Genomic DNA, 18,087 nt, shown 5'->3' on the forward strand with positions numbered 1-18,087 from the left:
ATCCATGGTCAGCTGGGAGGCAGAGGGTTGGTGCCTCCTACACCGATGCTTCTCCAAGGTGGCAGTGTACGATCTCCAGACCCCTCCTGCAGCTTAGTCTGGAGCATCACCAAACCCAAAAGGTACACCTGAGCAGGGAGGTGAATCTCACCAATTTGAACTCTATCTATTCTGACACAAAGGCACCCCAAACACTTTACCTAGTTAATGCCATTATTTGAGGAAAATACCACTCTTCAAGGCAACAGGCTTGTTGGACTTGGTGGACTGTTAACTTCAGCACAGGGATGCTCCCATGGACATTAAAAATAAGCACACAAGTGTTTTGCTGAGCTGAAAGGGCTTTGCCACTTACGATTTTGAAATACCAAGAGCAGCTCGCTTGTTCTGCCTGGAGTGTCTTTGTCTCATTCGTGCAAGTTAGTTTTGTCTGGCTCTGTAAGTCCTGCAGCTGGTCCTGGGGAATTACATGGGCCAGCACTCAGTGTTGGCTTGGTGGGTTTTCTCTGCTCGCTCATATGCCGACAGCAGTAAACAAAACCGGGTGCCTGGGCTGAGTGTTCATAGCGGATTAAACACCAAGCCTTAACCGATACTTATTGACAGGCTTTCGCAGCAAAGAGAGGACAGGTGACAATGTTCAAGTAATATACATAATAAAGCTTTGGAGAAGTGTGCTTGGGAGCTGGGGGTGGGGGATAGGAGACAGGAAAATAATGCATAATTCACAAGGCAAATTAATCAGTCCTCTTTCCTCTGCCTGTTGCAATTATATGGAATACTAGTAACCATGAGGTTACTATTTATTATTATTATTATTACTTTTATACCAGGACGCTGAACAGTGGGGATGGTGATATCTGAGTGAGGACGAACTGAAAGCTGCAGTCACATTTAGAGAGGTGCCTCACCAAGATTTCTATCTAGTTGTGCTTTCATTGTGGAAAGGGCTTTTTTTCTCTTTTAATTCTTTCCCCTTTAGATTGGTAGGGAGTTGTGGAAAACGGAGGGTGGGGGTGGTGCGCGTTAGAGCAGAGAGATTGGGTAAAATTATTTTCCTTCATGCTTGGCTAGGCCCCAGTGTGAAAAAGGGGACCCAGCTTAGGGCTGGTGGGAGATTGCAGATAAAAGCAGCTTCATTTCTAACTGACCTTCCATGCGTTCGGCCTGGCTGGGGGAAGGTGGGGGAAGGAACAATGAGAGCCACCTCCAGAAAACCATCCCTCAATACCTGCACCAGGCTCCAGGGAAATGAGGTGGGGAAAAAACAAAAGCAAGAGGCAGGGCTTTGCCTGGAAAGACTTCTGATAACCTCCATAGCAAGAGAGGCATAGACTGGGGAGAAGAGGACATTGCTGTGGCTGGGGACACAGGGGGCCTCTGTGACATGTCACAGTGTGGGATCCATGCAGGTATCAGAACCCTGTTCCAGAGGCTGTCAAAGAAGAGGTCTCAAAGCAGCCAGATGATCTATAGAAGTCAAATCTAAGTTCTGATTCAACAAAAGATTACATCCAACACTCATCATCCATTATTAGCAAGAATGGGTGCGGGCTTGAAACACATGCACAAGCACCCCTGTCACACAACCTTTGTACATCAAGACCCTTTGGAAAACATATGCATTTTGTATCTTTGAAGGAAACAAAACTTTGCATTACTTTGAATGTGATGTGAACTGAGTGAAGGGTCTGATGGAGGATGAAAGGTGCAGGTGGTCTTGATTGGTGCAGGTGATCCTGATTGGTACAGGTGGAGGGAGTTCACCAAGAGCTTGATGGGTTTACACAGGGCCTCAGCAAGGCTTCTTCTCTTTTGCTTGAGAATGGTGCTGGTGCTGGCTGCATCTTTCCTGGAGGTAAGGTGGCCTCTGCTGTGTGCTCTGGAGGAGAGATATTTCTTTATGCAGCCCTGGAGTAGCCGCTTTTTCTTTCTCTCTAGCAATCAAGCATAACACGGTCTCTTTCTTTTCTGTTGCGCAGGGTAAGACCAACCTGGGAGGCTTCTCTGGGGAGGCTCTGGTAGTCATTGCCTTAGCAGAACAGTGTCTTACTGGGTTTAATAGTCTATGGCAAACACTATTTGAGATGGGGTGTGCTTTTTGTAAGGATGGGCAAATCTGCCCGTGGTAAAAGTAGGTGTGAGTCTTTTGGGATGGAAACAGTTGTAATTCTGTTACGTTCAGAGAAAAGGCCTGGGCTTTCTGTGGTGTTAAATTTTGGTGCTGCTTTGAATCCCTCTTTCATATCCCTGAGCAGTTGGGGTGTTGTTTCAAGTAGGAAAGGTGAGAAGAGCTGTTCTGCCCTGAGTGGGGCTGGCTATAGGCTCTTATATTGCGGTGCCTGATAATGATGGCAATAAGCATATATTGCTCTTTTCTCCACTCCAGTGACTGCCATGAGCAACTCAAAGTGCAGATCCTTCCTGGCATGTGTATGATGATCACAGTGTGGGATTCACTCAGTGATTTCCTTTAGATTACTAAAAAAGCTCTTTTTCCCCTAAATCCTAGGCTTGTTTTTCCATTTTGCATAATGTTCTCAGCACCTGGAGGTCCTGATGGCAATTTCAGGCTCTCATTAATGGCGATGTAGCACCACCATCCTCTTGTTTGCAAAGCATCTGCAAGCCCAGTTAATTCTGCTGAAGTGCCAATATTGTCATGGAGCTCTTTAGCACCTTTGTCTGTAGGTTCCCTGTGTGTATTCGTATTTTTGGTGAAGAACTGAGGTGGGGTTTGGAGGTTTGCACAGGGAAGAGCCTGTGACCTGAGAATTCCTTCCTTTCACTTACATAAGGCTCAAAAGCCAGATGTAGAATCTATCAGCAGAGCACACATCCTTGTGAGCAGACTGTTTTTAGAAGCAGATTTAAGACAGAAAGTAGCTGTGAAAATGCTTCCTTGTATTTTGCTTTGTATGTAAAATCAAAAGGGGGTATAAACCCTCTTTTAACTTACATTTCCACTGACATAAGAGGCTCCTCAGACCTTGCTGCTGCTCTTTGAAGTGTCTGTGCTCAGATGACTGTTTTGTTGAAATGCTGAAGACATCTTCTCGGTTTCTGGCCCTTAGCATAGTCCTACCAGAGTATGCTTTCAGAGACACCTGCCCCAAGACAGTCCTGGCCAGTGCAATTAGAACAAAAGGTCTCTAATTAGACAACAGACATCTTTTTGGATTGTGCTATGTTGGAGAGGGTAGAAGGACTTTTGCTTTGCTTGTATATAAATGGTGTGGGTAATCAGGAGATTATTTCCTCAGCTTTTCTTTGAAATGCACTGGAAGTTGAGCAATTGTCTCCCTTGGAAGCCCTGGGTTGTTATTCCCATAAAACTTGAAGTATTACAACTTTAAACATAAACATCAGGTACATTTCAACTGACTTCCCAGCTGAAGATAAGAAACTTCATTGTGTCTCCTTCAAAAGGCTTGCATGTGAAAACAGCTAACAGAGGCATGCTCTCAGGTATACAATGGTTTCTGTATATAAAATGAAAGGAGTAACACTTCCTTCTGTTCCTACCAAGAGCTCTTCCAGCCTCCTGCCATCGAGAAATGGGCTCAGTTTATAGGCATTTTTGCTGAACCACCCAGGTGCCTGTGCAGGATTAAGCTGAAATAGGGGAGGTTTTGCTAAGCAACCTACCCTGTTGCCTGGGGCAGCAGGGGGGTCCAGGGGTGCAGGTGGGTCATCTCTCTGAGATGCTTTATACTGCTGAGCTTGGAAGTCCTCCAGAAGATATCCACTGGATGTTTCTGGATCCTGACAGTTCCTGTACTCTTTTTAGAATCCCTTAAGTTCTGCAAATTTCTATTGCTTCAGATCTTCTGCCCTCATCCTTGACTGCCCCTGACTACAGGACCAGCCCAGTGAGTCCTTTAGAGAAAAAAGATGAGGAGTAAGAATTTCTTGTTTTCCCTCACACACACACACACACACACACACACACAAAATATATATACAAAGGCTGGTTTGTAATTTCTCTAGAGTGGAAACTGCACCTGCCAGTCTGTTTCCTCATGCCTCGGCTCCATGAAGTACTTCAACACAATTCTAACTTGAATTGCATGAGTTTTCCTGCCTGGCTTCAGTTGGATGACTCATGGGTTTCTGAGTTGGTCACATACTTCAGGGTCCTGCTGAATTGAATGGAGCCCTCGAGCTCAAGGATGAAAAATCAGAGCTAGTGTCAAAGAGACACTAGCTCTGATTAGCAGAACAGCTAGTTCTTCAGCATCTCGCCATCCTGCCTTCAAAACCTGCCTCTTGCCCAAGCTCGTGTCAAAATGTTCTGCTTTGGAAGTTGTATTACAGTTTTGTTTGATGAATAGCAGTACAGAGATGTGCTAGGTACTTCATAATGTTTCACATCAGAAACAAGATCTTTTTAGTTTAAAAAGTGTTTTTTTCAGTGTCTTGTTAATCTCTTGCTGTCTGGATGGAGGAAATGTTCTTGCATACCTGAGTTTGCCTAAACCTTTATTTCCAATCTTGGAAGGGCATTGGCAAAGTTAAGAGAGCCTTGATTTTGAGTTAAGTTGGAGAGACACTTTCAATCAAGTGTTAAAGCTGATGAACTCTACTGGCAGTAGACCCCTGTGATGACCCTGAGTGGGCTGCAGTGTTGGGAGGAGACTGCTTTGCCTTCTGCACTGTTAGCACCAGAGGAGTAGCAAATGCATTTGCAGGACTAAGAGTTCAATAGGCTGTAAACTCAAATCTACACACTCAGTGTTGCCTCTCCCTGGTGCTTTCAAGTTTCCAGGGGAAATTTTAGCTGGTTCTCGTAATTTTACTTTAGGTCTTAACCATCTTCTAGGAAGCCTAGTGAGATCCTTTGTCCTGTTCCTTGCAGACACTGGGTTTCTCGTTCCTTCTGGGTTTGTCTTGATTGAGGTGTCTGCTCAAGCCTGCACATGAAATACAGAGCACAGCCTGGACTTCTCCTGTTTCTGCCCAGGGAAATAATGCAAATCTCTTTATACCACCTTTCACCAAAGGAGGGGAGCAGTGAAGTTTGGTTATATCCTGAGGAAGGATTTTGAGAGGTATATACTCTGGTCCTGTTTTTAGGTCCTAAAGACAAATGGGAACAGTTGTTCCCACCATATAAGCTGGGCAGAGCATAAGGGGCTCTGAGACATGGGCAGCAGGGCAAATGCTGCTCTTTTTCCATCCTGTTCTCATTAATAATAGTTGACTGACCTGTTCTTCCTTTACCCCACAAGTCCTACTTAATGTCAGCAAAGCCTGCTAGCTAACATAGTTTTAAAATTTAAAAAAAAAAAAATTACTTGTTATCAATCCAATTTCTACGAGAGGAAATTCTATTAAGTCCCCAGAAGAAAGTGTATTATAGCTGTACTTTCAGAAGCAGACCCTTGAATAAACTTTTTTAGTTATTTCACATAACTTCCATTATGACTGTCATTATGAAGCAGATGAACATTTTCTTGAACAATTAGGCGTGGGTGTATGGAATAAAGACTGCAGTTTGCCTGAGATCATTGAAACCTATCTGTTTGGGTGATTCATTTTCTTCCAACTAGGCTGCCCATAATAAGCTTTTCTTCTCTGGCTTTGTCTTGTTTCGTATTTCAGTCGGCCACAATGCCCAAAGAATTGAAAGAATGTCTTTCCCCATGTCCTTGTGCTGTGACTGAGCCCTGGCAAATAAAAATAAAAGATATTTATTTATTTTTTTTTTTTTTAAAGCAGAAAAGAGAAAGAGGCAGCAAAGCAGACTAAAAATAAAACAAGTGCTGTTTCTTGCAGTGATGGTAACTTGGGGCATGAGGGCCTTGAGAAATGTCTGAGGATGGGAGATGGGCTCTTTCTGCTTCTAATTGGGAGTGAAAAGACATCTGGATGCATATAAGAGATAGGTGGCAGAATATCTCTCATTTTGGCCTGGCAGTTGTATCGGATGGAGCCACATGCAGGCATGGGGATGCACAGAAGACCTAATCTCCTGCTTCTATGACTACAATAAAGTAACCTATGTTAGTAAAGTGTTCCTGGTGACTGGTGGAAAATTCAGCTATCCAGTGTGCATGTGTGTTATGAAGGTTTAACACCTGGTATGCAGACCTGAGATCAAGAAAATGGTATGCAAAATATCTTTACAAATACAGGGTGTCCTCTCTGCTCTCACCCTGTGGTCTGGGATTGCCAATAGAGGTGAAACAAGCCCAGCTTAATGCTTTGCTCAGTTCTTATTTCCCAACAGCTTTTCTTTGGAGCTGATCAGAACGTTGTGCCAACCAGGCTCTGCTGTTGATGAGTCCAGCAGCAAGGAGCCCCAGCAGGTTCCAGTGTCTGTCCTGGTAAAATCTTCTCCTCCTCAGCACGTCTCCTTCTCCCTAAGGGCAACAGCTTACTCCTCCCATACTCCATACTGCACAGACTGCTTTAGCAACTTCAATTTCAAAGGAATTAACCTGAATTTCCTTGTTTTGGTAGTTGTCTTAAAGCATGCTGTGAAATCACGACTGCACCTCATACTCTCCTCTTTAGAGAGCTTGTAAAGCAGTTAGGTGTTTTTTCCTGCACAAACAATGTACATAAATATACCTGAATAATGAGATGACAAGCAGATTTATTGAGGATGTTGTCACTTGACAATCGAGTAGGCTTGTAGTGGGCTAAAGCCTATCTCCATTGTTCATCCAAAATTAAACATCAGCCTACTAGCTGATCCCTTGCTGTTTTACCTCTTGTTGCAAGCAAAACAACAGTAGTACAGCTAAAACTCCTGTCTAGTGGCTAGGACTGTAAGTGTTTCATTACGGTTATTGCCCAAGTCTACACAGCAGCCTGATATTTAGTCTGTACTGCTGCAAATGATATGGAAATATCCTGGCCACCTCTAAGAACTCTTTGTATATCAGCTTGTAAGTTAAAAAATTGCTAGAGAGCCTAAGAAAATAAAGAGCTTTCTTTTAAAACAGCAGAAGCAGCTGACTTGGGGTCTGCCCTGGGCTTCTTGTGGATATATATATTAACAGGGATTGAATTGAATGGAAGCTACTGGAGAATGTGAGGCAAGGGAAAATGTTTTCATAAGAAACAGAAATGGTAAAACTTAAGGGAGAAAGCAGAGAATGTGAGACCTTGAACCGTGCCTCTTCGGAGAGGGAGGAATAAAAAGGAAAAAAGTGCCCGCTTGAATAATAGACTAACTAGTGACCTTGAACATATATGGTGTGCATAATAAGAGTGAAACAAAGGAACCTCTGAATATGAGGCATTCTTAGACTGGAGAATAATAATCACGAGGCAAATTTAGGAAAAAAAAAAGGGGGGGGGAAGACATATAATATAACAGAAGTAATGGGGACCTGAACCAACCTGAGATGAGAGAAATGCATGAAGGGGTTTAGTGAGAGACCAGGCTCATGAATGGCCTAGTTACTGCCTGCAGCAAAGCCAAGATTTTCTTTCTGCTCCAGGAGGATTTTATTGATGTTTACTATCTTTGCCTATATATAGACTCCACTTCTTCCTCAGATCACTGGCCAAATTTAGGAAGTGGATAGTTTCTCAGTTCAGTTTTGCTACTCAGCCATACCCAGTCCTCCCTATGACCTCCTTGTAATGCAGCCCTACTCCAGCACAGTAGCTAGCAGGGGATGGTGTCACCTATTGAAGCTCTGCGGTGGCATCAGTTCACGCTAGTGAGGGATGTGGGTTGATGTTCATCACTGGGCTCAGTGGATCCAACAGGGTCAGTGGATGTATGAGTTCCCACTGGCATTAAGGAATAATGCTCCCAGTTTACCAGCTCTCTCCATAGGTGGTGGGAACTAATGTCCATCAAAGTGAAATACCAAGGGCTCTTGTGCTACCTTGCCAGTGTATCACAGCACATCAGATGTGCGGTGGCAACTTCTTAAGCCAGCTTGATCACTTGTTTGGTATCTGCTGCTTGCTTTCTTTGCTTGTGGATTGTCTATTTCTTGCTTTCCTGTTCTGAATGCAGCTTTAACACAGTACTCACCTGAAAGTAAAGTCCCTGACCACACTGTAGGCTCCTTTTTTCATTGGGTATAGTTTGCAAGATATTTAACTCCAACGGTGAGATACCTTGCACTTTTCTCGACCAAATCCTGTATGCTGTAGCCCCTTTATAACTGTCCCTCACAGCTGCTTCTGATTTGTGTTGATTACCTCCAGGAGAAATGTGCTCACTAATGATCTGCAGAAGGCACTTAAGATGCAAGACTCCTTTCTGAAGTGCTCCTTTGCATGTAACCCTAGTTTTGTTTCTTAATAATCAGTTACCTCCTTATATTGATGGTATATATATGTTGATCTCCTCTCAGAGGCTGAGAGATTTTTCTTTAGCTTCCCTCTTCGTCCCTTCTGTCCTCAGAGCAGAAGCTCTCAGAAGAGCTTGTCCTCTATAATGCTCTTCTAATGCTGTTCACTGTGCTGTGAACGCACACGATCACTACCTGACATCCCCACAAGTGGGTTGACTCTACCATCTCCCAGTGTTCTCATCTGCCCAGAACAGGACTATCTGAGAATGGGTTTCTCTGTTCACACTGGAGGTGGAATTTGTCTGGACCTCTGTGCTATGGATTTAGATGGCACTGCTTGTGTGTATGTGGGTTTGGCATGTGGGCAGATACTTGCTGCATCTATGCCTAAACCTTGATTCTGCAAGCTGGCACTAGAAGACTGCATACAATGGAGTTTTAGGGCCAAATAGGTCTTCCTCTTCCAACCCTGGCTGAAGCCACTAATGACTGATACAGAAAGGTCAGACACACTGATGTGGTTTTTGCCAAGATTTGCAAAGCCAGTGAGGCTGGACTCTTTTGTTGGGTTTCCATCCCACAAGGGTGCTACTTGGCTGCTGGATCCTTCTGATGGAGGACCCATTCCTTCACACAGCCCTGCGGTCCTCTGCCCATTCCCCCCTCTGCCTGGCTTCAACTGCTTTGTGTGGATCCTTGTGTTGTCCCCAGTTCTTCACACCACAAAAGATTAAAGATAATACTAATACTAATAATATAAAAACGCCCTTCTGAGAATGGCCTGCTGGCTGGTATTATGCCATATAAAGACTCTGTGAAATAGCTTGGGTAATTTACACTCATTAGGAGATGAATGCAGTAGATTAAAGGTAGCAAGGGTGAATAGCTTCCCATTTTTGTCAAACTTCCCTAACCTTTTATTCACCTGCTGAAGCCATTATTTTATAATAACAAAAAGAGGAGAAAGAGCCTTGCGTGAACTTGGGGAGAAAGAGGGAGAGTGCAAGCTAGAAGCTATTTTCTCAAGAGAGAGAAATGCAGCACTATAGATTAAAGGTGAAAAGACAGCCCTCATTTAAATCAATCCACCTCTCCGAAGCATATTTATTCACAGATTAATTAGAGTTGCAAATGAAAATGATCTGGTTGGTGGGAACATTATTGAGGCCTTTAAAGTGCGGGAGTGAAGATTAAAAGGAAGCACACTTACCCTTTCCTTACGATCTAAAGAGGAGATCAAAAGAGTCGGTGTCAAATTAACAGCCCTGATGATTTCTCTCTTCTTCTAGTCCTCCGTTTATTATCTAAGGCTCATGTTGATACATGCAGGATGAAGACCTGCTTTCCAAAGCAGCTAGTGCATTAAGTGTGTAAGGACCCTTTAGACAATTCAGATCAGGTAGGAAGGTCTGCAGCTACCTGACTAGGATTTGGGTAATGAGTGTGTATGAAGGAGGGAAGCCTTAAAACTTTTCCTGTCAGATGACATGAGAGCAACTCTTCATTTTACATCTTGAGGCATTGTAGGGAATTGTTCAAGCTGCTGTAACATTGGACAACCAGCCTGCATATTAGTTTACCTGGTCTGTGGTTAAAAGAGATTAATTGAATGCCCAGCCTCTTGGGTGGCTGTGGGATGGATTTGGGTCTTGCTGTTGGATAAGAAACATCTTCCTCTCCTCATCTTGCCCCATGGAGCATGTTGTCAATTTGAAAAAAAATTCCCATTAGAGAAAGCAAGTTCACAGCCAGCTCTCTGCAACCTTAGGCTTGAGAACAGCTCTGCTCAAAGAGCCATCTCAAAAGGACCAGAAATAAGTTCTCCTTGCTGAGGTTTTTTTTCAGAACATGAAAGCTGTGTTTAAACGTAATAAAAGGAACCATTTTGCAAAAAAAAGTTTATTTTAATATCTTTAAAAAAACACCCTGATTGTTCATATTTAAGTAAAAAAAAAAAGGTGCAGGAATAGGTATGCTGAGAACATGTTCCCTAAGCATGTCTCATTTTTATCTGAGTTTTGAAGGCTGGAAAAGAAACATCACCCATAGTCCTGCTTTTCTTGCATGGTGGTCTTACCTGTGCAATGAATGCTGAATAAGCTGACCTGTCTTGCCACAGACTGGCTCTGCTCTGGTGTTTTGGATTTGTCCCCATATGTGCAGAGAGGATAATGGTAGCAGTTGTGTAGACAAGGTTCAAGGAGTTGTCCAATTGGACGGTGACAAAGTAAAAGGCATCTCTCAGTTTGCAAGCATGCCAACATATTATAGATGCTGCAGAAGTAACATAAATGCACTTACTGCAATAGTTCATCAACTTTTTTCTGAGCCCTATTAGAAAGAAATGAGAAAGGAAAAACCAGTTGAATTCCTGTCTGATATCAGCGTGGGCAACGCAGAATGGCCCTGAAGCACTTATAGGAGGGGGAAGAAGCAGCAACGAGATGTACTTACTGGCTGTTTCTGAATCCAGACCAAAGCTTTCATTAAGGACAACTGTTTGGCCCTTTCACTTTTGGTCAGTGCCCAATAAAAGGGCTGACCATTACTTCAGATGAAGCTGTGCAGAGGATGAAGGGAAAGACAGCCCAGAGGACTCTGTTGAGCTGCACCCGAGGATTGTCTCAGGGTCTGGACTCGCTTTGGGGGAAAATATTTGAGTCCTAGGAACGAGGAAAGTCTTGGCTTTTGTGCCGGCTGTAAGGGTTAGCAGTCCTGTATCTGTAGGTGCTGGTGAACCCAAATATCCAGGTGATATGGTTTGCAGTCCTGTATTGTATCAGGAGGAAATCAACTGTCTGTGCTACAGCAACAGGAGGTGGCTGCTTTTCTGAAACTGATCCCTGAAGGGTATTGAATGACAACAGTCCATTTCTCTGCTCCTAACGCTTAGGTCTATGTACAGAAGATGCTTGCCCTCAACTCCTGAAATGTAGTGGTTTTCCTTAAGCTTGAAGTGGGAGGTGTGAGATGGGTGCTAATAGCATGGCATGTTTGAAACTGGGGGGCTGGCTCCTCTACAGGAGACTCAGCTGCCCCAGGGCAGACTGAACCATGGGCAATGCTCCCACCAGGAAGAAATCCTAGATGGCAACTAACAGAAGATGGGGGATTGTTCCACCTATTTCTTCATTACCACACATCTCTTAATTTGCTGGGTTACCCCTATGGGATTTGGCATGTCTCTGTGTACTTTGATTTTTCCTCACAGTTGAGTTCTTCCACAATCAAGCACATTGATTGTCCCGCTTGCTGTATGAGGAACAATAGTTTCACTGGTGGAGGGGAAGGCAGGATTGGTCCCAGCTTTAACTTCTTGCTTTATTTTTATTCTTTGTCAATCCCTGCTCTCTCCACCTTGCATGTCTCTCCACAACCATGTGAGTGTGGCATGCTTTGTCTCCTGCTTGTCAATACCAAGCTACGAATGCAAGCTGTAGGTGCTCAGGCATAAGGGGCTCTGCATGTGTTCTGGGCATGCAAAAAGTTGTCTTCTCAAGCCCAAGAGTGGACTCAAGACACTTGTTCCAGACTGTGGGCTCAGCCAGACTTCCTCCTCTTCTGCAAGGTGAATGGGCATTGTGTCTGTGACAAGCATTTTACTCATGGGCCTGGTTCCTTCTTGAACTCTGCTGCATGGTCAGAGAAGCTTAGCCATGAAGATTTCTATGGAAGGGGTCAGCTCTGTGTTAGCGACTTGGGAACCTTTCTGCAGTGGCTGAAATAGCATTTTCAGTTTAAAGCATCCACTTTTCTCCTTGAAGCAAAGTTTGCATTTGCATGTGGATGCAAATGAGAAATGTAATAAGGTGGGGATTTTTAACTGTAAATATTTTGTTCCTGGTTTGATAAAACAGTATCTGTGGGTGCAAAGCAACAGTTTGTGTTGAGTTTTCTGTTCTTATTTTGGTTTTGATTTTGACCATGTAGGACAAACATTTTGCATCTGAAAGATTTAAATGAGCTGGGAGACTTGTTCACCTCCCAGCTCTGCTGACAGGTTCCAGGGTATTTTCAGATGCTTTCCTGAATTGATGATTTCTAGGTCAAGGAGAGTGTTATGTTTTTTTTGACCGTTTGTCTTCTGCTAATCGCTGTCAGCCTGGAGATTTATGCATTGATAGTGATGGCAGATGGGGTCACTTTTAATAGGAATTTAAATACCAAACAGTGAAAAACAGGGGTCTACAGCATGGGAGTTTTTACCAGGTAGGCTGCAGATAGTCTGGGGCTCCACTGTACTAAAAACATTTCTGTTTTTAATAAAAGTCCATAAATGGAAGCCTTGATATTTTTCTTGGAATAAATGCATTTACATATACTTTTTCTTTTTGAAAGTTTTAATGGGGAATGGCCACATTTGTTGCCCGGTTTCTGTGGTTACCTGTGTGCAACAACATGCTTCAAACACACTTCATGTGTGTAGCTGATCCTGCAGTATGAGTGGTGAATCTGGTTCGTGGGCTCTCTAGCTGTACTCCATGTGATTACTTCCTGCAGTACAGACCTTCAGAACTAAACAGCAAAGCATCTGCTCGTATTCTGGATTCTTTTTCTAGTTGAAATGAAAATCTGCAGCTGAGAGAGGAAATCTAGAATTGTCAAGAATGACAGAACAAATCACTGCACCTAAATGGTATTTTGTCCTACGATAAAAGATAATGGATCCCCTTTTAATCTTTATGCTAGTATTGAAGTATATGTGAAACTAAAATTCCTAGGAAATCCAATGTCTTAATTTCTTTAGACATTTTCAGGAACGTATAAATTGAATTACATTTTTCTGTGTGGTGAGTGTGATCATTTAAAGAATCATGGTATGCTTCCAAATTTTTGTAGTCTGCTTAAAGAATTAGACTAGAGTTACAGATATAACCTAGATATGAGAAAGGATGCTCCTCATGTAGCTGTTGTGGTTTTTGCTTGTGAACTTTACAGTAAGTTTATCTTGAACATCCCCAATTGTTGTTAATGAAGAAAATTAGTCTTTTGAATATATGCCTCCCTTGCATTACATTCCCATCTGTTAACGGCATTTTCAAACTTGCCATTTTCAGGCCTCTTTGTAGTTTAAGTCTGTTTTCTCTTAGTTGCTGTATTTCCCTCATCTCATCTTTTACTTTACCAAGCACATTCTTGGAGCCCAGATCTCTTGTTTCTCTCCATTTTTTTTCTGTCCCATAATATTGTACCATTTTCCCATACAGATGTGGGAATTCAGGAACATCTCTACAAGCTCTTTCTTTAAAAGGGCATGAACAAATTAAATTTAACCAAAGAACTGTGTTTCAGGACAACTTCCCAATGATTTTTTGGAGTGGGGAATTGTGTCCTTGAGTCCCGCAGCAGCCCAAAAATGCATGGTATGTGAATATAAGGTTGTATTCTATTTTCCTAATGAAACCTCCATGTTATGCATCAGTTAACCTTGCCACATGCTAGGTTAAGTGTTTGCCTCAGAGAGGATGTGATCCTACAACTGTGCTCCATGATGGAGTGGCTTCTTTACTGTCATTTTGGAAACCTGGTGCAGAGTATTGTTGGCTTCAGCAGGCCAGAAGACGTAGGAAAAAGCTTCTTACATATGCAAGCTCAGGCTATTCCTTTGCTTTGTTGTTCTCAGATGCTCAGAATGTGTTCTCCCACATATACTTTTCTGTTTGCTGTTTTGGTAACTGTGTGTTTGAGGGCCTGAGATGCACAAGAACATTTTGCTGTCCTCTGGTTTTGAGCAAGTGCCCTGTTGTGGCAAGAGGTGGTTGTGTGTTGGGACAGTTACATCGAAGGGGTTAAATCAGCTCAGTCACTATCATGCCAAATGGTAGATTTATTTTCAGATCCCTGAATGTTAAATTGGGTAAACCAACAAACCAGCCTGTGGACCATGATTATGCAGCCACCAGCTGTCATCATTGTCTATGTGACATCTGGAAAGCATCCCATCTTGGTCTGGTAGGTTAGAGGAGTGGCAGAGGGTGGAAGTTAGATACGCCAGCCAGAAAGTGCATCCTGAGAAGTGAGGGTCCTCCATCCCACTTTGAACCAGCCACGAACAAACATTTTGTGAATAGGTATTAAAAAGAAAAGGAAAAAAATAACCCTCCAAGCACTCTTTGAAAGCTCCTGAGCACTGGAGTGATGCAGAGCTCTGGTTAATGGACACTCCCTAAGGTTTCCCCTCCCATGTACCACAATTGATTGCAGTGAGATTACGATGCCATTAAAATTCACTCTGCCCATAAACTAATGCTGTGGAAAATGCTGACGTTTATAGCAGCTCCTACAAGAGACATATTTCAGTATGAAAGTGAGTCCTAATGCAAGAACTTTATTTAGGTAAAACAACATCCAGAGAGAGGGGAGAAGAGGAGGAGGAGAGGTGGTGGCAATTGCAGAGAATTTTATTCCTTTCAACTAATGGGTATAGGGATGCTAAATTTAAAAGACATTTTTAATAAATCTATTGGCCTTTGACAAAATCAATCCAAACCCCATAAACCAAGAAGTCACCCACTTGGTATTAATGAGGCTACATTTGCATTTATTTTTCCTTTACACTAGACAAACCATTAATTTCCTGTTTATGCTTCCTTTGAAGTCTGAATGCTTGTAGATAGATGGCCACATCAAGTCTCCTGCTGCTACATTAATATTTTGCTATAAATGATAAATTTGACCATTTTCCACAACACCCCTTTTTTCTTTAAGAAAGCTGAGAAAATGCAAGCAATAAGTCTTAAGCCCCTGAAAGCTTAGCTGTTTTTTTAAATACTCTGCAGTCAGTGATTATTAAAGCAGTCGTAGCTTTAACTTCTGGTTGCATTTGATGGCACCCAACATTTTGCTGCTGTAAATTGAGAGATGCTCATTAACCAATCAGGGTCATTCTTTTTGCAAATCATTTTTCATTTGACTGATGCAAAAACTGGACACAGCCAAGTCACCTCTGCTTCACCCCATCTCTGGCCTCTGAAGGTCTCTTTTTGCATCTCCTGGTTGCTTCCATGCAAGTGAAGGACATCCTTGTGCCCCATCAGGACAGCAAAGGTGCCTTTTGCCAGTTCTACAGTAATTCACTTATTCTGTGCTTTTCCTTTCAGGATGCTCTATTGACCAAATAACTTTCTGGGAGTGATTGGTACCAGAAACTCCTCAAAACACCAGCTACTAGAAACAAAGGGAAAAACTTCTGAAAAACTTCCAGGAGTCTAGGATGTTGGGTAGGAGGGGGCTTTAACTCCTGAAACGATTTTTTGGGAGGAAATTTGTAAGTTTTAGTAGTCTGGACTCTTCTCTCAAATCACAGTCCCAGATCCAGAGACCAGAACAGATTTGGTGATGCTCCATGTTAGATGTGGGTCTAACAATGGGCTTCATGAGCTTAATATGGGTGGATTAGTCTTCTCTCAAGTGGAGTGTGACAACTGAGAGCCAACAGAGAGCCCCGGCAGCCAGTGCATGGAGTTGTGTGACAGCAGAGAAAGCCTAGGAAATGCCTAAAGTGGGGCTTCTGGTGGAAGCATTTTCCTGTAGCACAGTATAAGGACCTCCTCTGAAGCTGGTATTCACATTTCAGACATATTGCTGGGCATGGTTAACTGGGCACTGTGGAAGATGCACTTTTATACTGCTCTGATGGGACTGGGGAAGAAAGGGATGTTCAGTAGGTTAGACCTTCTCCTGAGAGACTCTTAGAAATTGGCACAGATACTTCTCACTGACTGATTGGCCAGCCCTTGCATAATAGCAGCACTTCTGCATGTGTGCTTTAGCAGGGATTTAGATGCTTAGATTCTAGCAGGCACTCAGCTGCCAAAGGATAGCTTTTGTGGTCTGTTTCTTGATGAAGGTGCCTAAATTCTTCCTTGATGACTCCTTAGGGGTTTTCAGATCTACATTCCACCTGTCATTCCTTGTTCCTCAAGAGAAGCATAGATGTGGAATCTTTCAGGATAGCTGCAGAGCATTTTGAAAGAGACAGTGATGTGTTTTGGTGCCTTTGTCTGACAGACAAGAGCTTGGTGCTGCAGGAAGCCCTGCTGCAATGCCTGTGTTGCCTTTACTCATGCAGCAGGGTGCTAGACTTTGAGAGGCAGATTCAGTAGTCTGAGCACTGCCTGGGTCCCAGCTGTGGCTACAGCAAGCCCCAGTACAAGCTTTGTGGCTGCAGCAAGATGGGTTTTGGTTCCCTTTTGAAGTCAAGTCCTCTGGCAGCACATCTCTGATCCATGTTCCTTTTCTGCTTTGCTGCTGTCCCCAAGTGACTCGGGGATGCAAAAAATGCATGGGCTGCAGGGATGTCCAATTCAGTGAGACTATGGATTAAGGGCTCCTTCAGCATTTGCTTCTTCCCCTTTCAACAAGATCTTTTATCTTTTGTCTGACAGGTCTCTCAGCAGCTTATGTGGTGGAGGACAATTGTGCTTTTCCCCTCCGTCCTAATCAGAATTGTTCCATGCACACACTTCCTATACAAGAGGCAGGGACCTGAGCATAAATTAGCAGATTAAAAGTAACTTTGTTTTTTTTTAATGAAGCATCATTTTTATATCTATGCTGGGGTTAGATTTCATATAACCCTGGTTTGTTTTCTTTGTCAGATGGAGTTTATGGAGGAGGGAATGGATGTTATATCAATAGGGGAGTGGCTATTGACACTTGCTGCTATGAAGTGCCTTTATGTGCTTTCAAATGGCAGGATTATGCTTCTGATGGCTCAGTGCCCGAATTGTCTCATGCTCTATTAACAGCCTAGATATGGAGGCGTGAACTGATCTTGGGGGATCTGACATGAAAGAGGACTGAGTATTAAATGTGCAAGTTGCACCTATTCTGTTTATTTCTTTGCCTTTTTTTAAATTGAAGAAACATTCTTACGTCTACAGACATTATTAGATTCAGCCTGCTGGGATTCACACCTTCCTTCCAACGTGCTTGGGAAGGACTTGTGCAGCACAGCAGTCCGATGCACCCCTTGCTAAGAGTTAGAGTGCTTAATTCAGGAGGCTGGCATAAGAACCTTGAGACTTGTTTTTAACACTTGTGGTATACTTTCTCACCATTCTCATTGAACTATTTTTTATTCAGCTCCCAATGTCTGGACTTAAAAGATGCCTATGTCCAAGATGCATGCCAAACCAGCTGAATGAGAAGCATACTTAAAAAAGAAATAACACCTCAATTCAGGTCAATAAAGGATGTGATGGTTTCAGAAATAATATTGATCTCGTTAGAGTCCTGGGTAAGTTTCCCATCTTGGGCAGCAGCTCTGATAAACATAGTCCTGAGGCAGATTCTGTACCAATTAATCTCTCCTAGCACCCAAGATTTGTGCCCAGCAGAAGCTTGGTGTTTAGCCCTACTCCAGCCAGCCCCTCTTTTTTGCCTGCCATCCTGCCAGCTGCTCATATTCTGAAGACAGTGGATGTCATCTGGGTATATCCATGGGATTTTTTTCCTTCCCCAACAAGTATGAACATGCTAAAAATCAAGTGAACGTGGTAGGTACTTCCCATCAATAATTAGAAATGAAAGCAAGCATGAAACAAATAAGTCTGAGTTATTCTTATGGGAATCTGAAACTCATATAGGGATTTCTGAAATCAGCCTCTTGACTTTAATTTCATATTGTGGGCTTTTTTCCCCCGTTTTTATTTTGAAAAAAGGAAAATACATGTCTAGCGTCTGGGACTTGGGAACCGCTCCTACCCCACACTTCTCACTGTCATTAATGTCTCTCATGCCATGGTGATACCAGTGTCAGAAAGGGGCTGAATCTGATGAAGACTCTAGGCACTGGGGATTCTCTCCACCCTTTCGG

General features: G+C 43.0%; 1 long non-coding RNA gene across 1 annotated transcript; it reads left to right on the forward strand.

The window, feature by feature from the left end:
• Positions 1 to 1,824: 1,824 nt before the first annotated feature.
• On the forward strand, positions 1,825 to 17,768 carry LOC133275420 (uncharacterized). Its single transcript, XR_009745513.1, has 3 exons — positions 1,825 to 1,858; positions 17,355 to 17,508; positions 17,668 to 17,768. It is a non-coding gene; the product is annotated as an uncharacterized LOC133275420 (long non-coding RNA).
• Positions 17,769 to 18,087: the final 319 nt, after the last annotated feature.

Source organism: Pezoporus flaviventris, unplaced genomic scaffold (assembly GCF_033815535.1).
Source record: "Pezoporus flaviventris isolate CSIRO_AGI_PZ_B2104156 unplaced genomic scaffold, CSIRO_AGI_Pfla_v1 ptg000040l, whole genome shotgun sequence".
Classification (NCBI taxonomy): Eukaryota; Metazoa; Chordata; class Aves; order Psittaciformes; family Psittacidae; genus Pezoporus; species Pezoporus flaviventris.